Here is a 5,119-nt window from a genome sequence, read left to right as displayed (position 1 = left end):
AGAAGCTGATACCTTACACTCCTGAAGCTCTCTGGGATCCGACCCAACCCCGGCAGTCCTTGAGGCGCACTGTGATCCTGCCGCCGGGCTGCTGTTGGCTCTGGTCCATGCTCCGTGTCAGTACCCGCAGCGGACAGTCGTGGGAGCTTATGAAGGCACCTGGTGGTTCCTCGTAGGAAAACAGTGCGGAGTGCGTGCGATCAGTTTTCATGTGCATACTATAGAGGAAGTGTGATGAAAAGATTACTGTCTCCGTGTGGGTGTCTGTAGGGACGTGTTGTGTGCCTGGATCCCGGGATCACACGGGTCTGCAGGTTTGACATGAGCTCTGCACTTTCTTCCTTCATTACATTATCAGTAGACAAGGGCCTGTCTGAGGAAGGCAGCTTGGAGGGAGCTTCCTGTTGCTTACAAGCCCGCGGAGATACACATTGCACCTCAGTGCCTAGGCATAGCCCAACAGGTTTTTGGGTTTTTTTCTGTTTACCCATAACTAGCCTTAAACAGTCGTAAATATTTTCCATTTCTTCTCACAAGCCCCTTCTCTGATACAACAGAATCTCTGGAGGTGAAGCAAGGAAGTGTTCAAAGGTCAATTATTCCATGAAGGTCCTGGGTTTGGCCTGGCTGTTTTTAACTTAGGTTCTGCTAATATGCAATGAGTCCTAAACTAACCTGAGCAACCAGCACTAAAGCAGCGTGTGGGAGAAGTGGGTCAGTGTTGGCTCTTTTGGCCCTTTATTCTACAATAATGTTGTACCAGCAAAACCAGGTTGAAACTGCCTTCAAGGGAAGCCTCAGGGAGAGACCAAAAAGCAATTTCCCTGCAAGATAGAAGCAGCCTGCCTTACCTCAGAGCCACTGTTTGTGGAAGTTCGAGGGAATCTAGTATTATATGCAGATAAACCTCACTCAGTCTGGCCCCCTTTTCTGCCGTGGACTGTCTCCTTCAGCCCTGAGAATCTAGCAGCAATCCCCAAATGTTTTTCTTCTCTTTTCTTTTCTCCTCATCCTAGAATGCACTTTAGACACACTCCCGTGGGTATATCCAAATTACAAGCTGCAGCACTGATAAAACAGACTGTGAGTTGGGAACAGTTCCCAGTGAAACTCCACTTCTTCCTCTCCCACTCGTGAAAGCACCACCTCAGTACATGTGTGAGATGCCCTCTGTATCTTGGCCCTTGGCAGAGAGGGCAATAAAAGCTGCCCAAGAAATGATCTCACTATGAAAAATGGCTTTGAAAACACCAGTATTTTGCATTTCTGAAAAGTAATTTATAAGCTCTAGAAATTTCAGTTATTTAGTAATTAATCCCAATAAATCAGTGGACTCGCGTGATTGCCAGTAACTGTTGTAATGGGTTGGTCAGAAAGAATATTTGTTTGCATTTTTATAGAACTGCTTAAAGCTGTCCTAGTTCTATAACTGATAAAGGCAAGCAGAGGATTTATCAGTCCTGCCACTTACCTGTCAGCACTATGTAGATAAACTTCTAATATTTCCCAGGAGGAACTTGCAAGAAATTCTTAAGCAAAAGACCTGGAAAGAGACATTTTCAGTGTTGCCTATGTTTGGAGGCCCAACTGCAACCTATGCTAATGAATGTTTAATTTCAAAATAATTCAAATAAAGAATATGATTCTCATATCAGAGCCAGATTTGAGGGAGTGTGTCATCTCACCGTGACTGGCAGTTCTGAAAGCTTGAGCTGTTTGTTGTTGTTGTTGTTGTTATGTGCCATCGAGTTACCTGCGACCCATAGCGACCCTGTGTACAGAAGCTCTGAACCCTTTCCTATCCTGAGCCTGCCACACTAATTCCATCACACCAGCTCCCATTGCCTCAGTTACTGTATCAATCCATCTCATCCAGGGTCTTTCTCTCCTGTGCTGTCCCTCCACCCTTCCAAACATGATGTCTTTCTCTAAGGACTGGTCACTCCTGGCCATGTGCCCAAAGTATGTGAGAGAGAGCTTCAAAATCCTAGCCTCCAAAGAGAAACTTGGTTTCACTTCTCCAAGACACTTACTTGTTTTCTTGTCAGTCCATGGAATGTTTAAGAATCTTCTCCAGCACCACAGCCTGAAAGCATCAATTCTTCTGTCATCCTTAGTCATTTTCTAGCTCTCTGATGCATGACAAGTTATTGTGAAGACCATGACCTGGATTAGGTGCACCTTAGTCTCTAGAGTGACTTCATTGCTTTTTAGCACTCTAAGAGAGGTCCTTGACAGCCGATTTACCTAATGCAATTCATCTTTTGATTTCCTGACTGCTGGTGTTAAGAGTGTTGATTGTGGAGCCAAGCATGCTGTAATTGTTAACAACTAGAATCTGTTCTCCATCTATCATGGTGCTGCCAGTTGGCCCAGTGGTGAGAATCTTTGTCTTCTTGATGTTGAGCTTCAATCCATACTGAAGACTACATTCCTTGACCTTTTGCATCAAGTGCTTCATGTCTTACTCAATTTTAGCAAACAAGGCTGTGTCCTCTGCATATAATAGGTTGTTGATAAGTCTTCCTTCAATCTTGGTGACACATTTCTCCTCATAAAGCCCTGCTTCCGAATGATCTGTTCTGTATACAGACTGAAAAAGTTGCTTACAGAGACATAATGCCTGGTTGCCTGAGGAGAGAGGGTGAAGTTAGGTGAGGATTCAAAAAGAAGTTTGTTTTGCCATCAAAATTTTATATTTGGCTGATTTTTTAAAAAAAAATTAAACTATGCATGTATTTTTGGTGAAAGTTTATACAGTAGTTTAGGTTTCTATTAAAAAATTTCTGTACATATTGTTCAGTAGCATTGATTACATTCTTCACAATGCATGAACATTCTCAGGATTTCCTTTTTGGTTGTTCTGTTTCCATTAATCCAGTTTTCCAGCTCCTTTCTGTTCTCATCTTTGTTTTAAAGTAATTGCTATTTGATCTTATGATTTTTAAAAAAATATGTACAGTACTTAAGAATTATATCCTTTATTTTGCTACTGAGCTTAAAGGAGCTAGTTTCAGTTCAAGGTTTAAAAAGTATATCAAAGCAGTAGTATATTTGGCTTTTAAGTTGACCTTTTTTGTTTTCTCAAAATTTTTTAAATTTGAGGTTTTATTCCACATTTTTCTCCTGTTCCTTCAGGATCCATCCACCTATTGTGACACTGGTCAGAGCAGTCAGTAGTGGCAAACAGGCATCATTTGGTTCTAGGCTTGTAGACAACTTTTTTCCTTGAGTCTTTGATTTCTTCCTCTCTTTTGCTCCAGATGAATAAAGACCAAGAATTGTATCTTTGATGGCTGCTAAATAAGGATTCTTGAAATCAGGATTTACATAGCAATTTCCAGGAACAGCCTGCAGTAGGCTTATTTTAGTAAAAATTTATTTTAAAAAACGGTGAGGGAGACTGGCATCATATAAACTAATGGTAATTATTATTCATTTGGCCACCACCAGGTGAAGGAAACAGAATGTAGGATTGAGGTGGTTCTGGGAATTCTGTGGTTGTTAAGAGGTGCCTGGGATGAACTTGTAGGACCGAGGAGCCAGGAATGAAGAGAGCTATAGATTCAGGATGGAGACATGGAACAGGCTGTGTGGACCTGAACTGAGACTTTCAGACGTGGGAAAGGTGACTAAAGAGAATTAAGGGAGGCAGATGATAAGTGTGCCCATAAGAGATGGAAACCTAATGGAGGATTTTTACATACAGGAAGCAATACCAAAAGACTTAAATGATTTGAAGAAACTCTGGTGTCTTCTTGTTATTGTTATGTGCCATCGAGTCCACGACAATTCATAGCAAACCATGACTCTAAACTTATCCTATCCTCAGCCAGCCTTATCATCTCTAACACACCTGCCTGTATTGCCACAGTCACTGCGTCAACCCATCTCATCCAGGGTCTCCCTCTTCTATCCTGATCCTCTTACCCCTCCAAACATGATGTCCTTTTTCAAGGTGTGGCCCCTCCTGGAAACATCACTACTCTGTGAGACAGAGCTCCAAAATCCTTGCCGCCAAGAAGCAACCTGGTTTCACCCTCTCAAGGACAGATCTGATGATTCTTTTGGTAGTCCACTGAATGTTCATTATTCTTCTCCAGCACCACAACCCAAAGGCATTAATTCTTCTTCTGCCATCCTTAGTCATTGTCCAGCCCTCAGATACATAGCAAGCAATTGGCAAGACCTTGAGTTGGATCAGATGCACCTTAGTCTCTAGACTGACATTGTTGCTCTTTAGCACTCTGGAGAGGTCCTTGAGAGCAGACTTTCCCACTGCAACTCATCTTTTTTATTTTCTGACTGCTATTGCCAAGGGTATTGATTGTGGATCTATGCAAGTGGAAATTGTAAACAACCTTCATTTTCTCCATCTATCATGAAGCTACCTGTTGGCCCAGTGGAGAGGACCTTGGTTTTCTTGATGTTGAGATGCAATCCATATAGGCTGCTTGATCTTGTGCAGCATATTCTTCAAGTCCTCCTCAGTTTCAGCAAGCAAGGTTGTGTCATCTGCATAATATAGATTGTTATGCCGGTTGAGCCACATAATAGTGGTGGCTTAGTGGTAAGGAACTGCACTGCCCAATCACTGATACATGGTTCAAATTCACTAGCTACTTCATGGGAGAAAGATGGGAAGTCTCCTCTGGTGCAGTTAATTTACTGCCTCTGAAAACTTGACGAAGGGTCAGCTCTGAGTCGGTTCTGGCTCTAGGTACACAACAACTTGACTTGAGCAGGGTTGGGTTTAGGTTGTCAAAAGCATAAAAGTAGGAGAGAAAACACCAGAGAAAAGTGGGGTTCCACTTCTTCCATTTATGCCATGTGGGACAGCTTGGAGAAGCTGGTCTTTATCTTCTCTGTATACTCTAGGAGATATTTCCTGGCCCTTTTAGGTTTGTCCCTTAGACACAGTGACGTTTGGACTATTGACATGCCAACTTATATTCCTCTCCAACCTTGAACAAAAATAACTTTTGCTTAATTTGAACTTTGGTACTCCACACTTAGTTCTAATTATGTTCATCTTGTTTTTCGAATGGGAAATTAATAAAGTGGACCTTATAGGTGGTTTTTCGATAACTTTGTGATCAAATGATAACCCAAAAGCTCC

This window comes from Elephantulus edwardii, unplaced genomic scaffold (genome assembly GCF_000299155.1).
Source record: "Elephantulus edwardii isolate Elephantulus edwardi_28Jun2011 unplaced genomic scaffold, EleEdw1.0 scaffold00096, whole genome shotgun sequence".
In the NCBI taxonomy this organism is placed as follows: Eukaryota; Metazoa; Chordata; class Mammalia; order Macroscelidea; family Macroscelididae; genus Elephantulus; species Elephantulus edwardii.
This window is presented reverse-complemented; position numbering follows the sequence as displayed.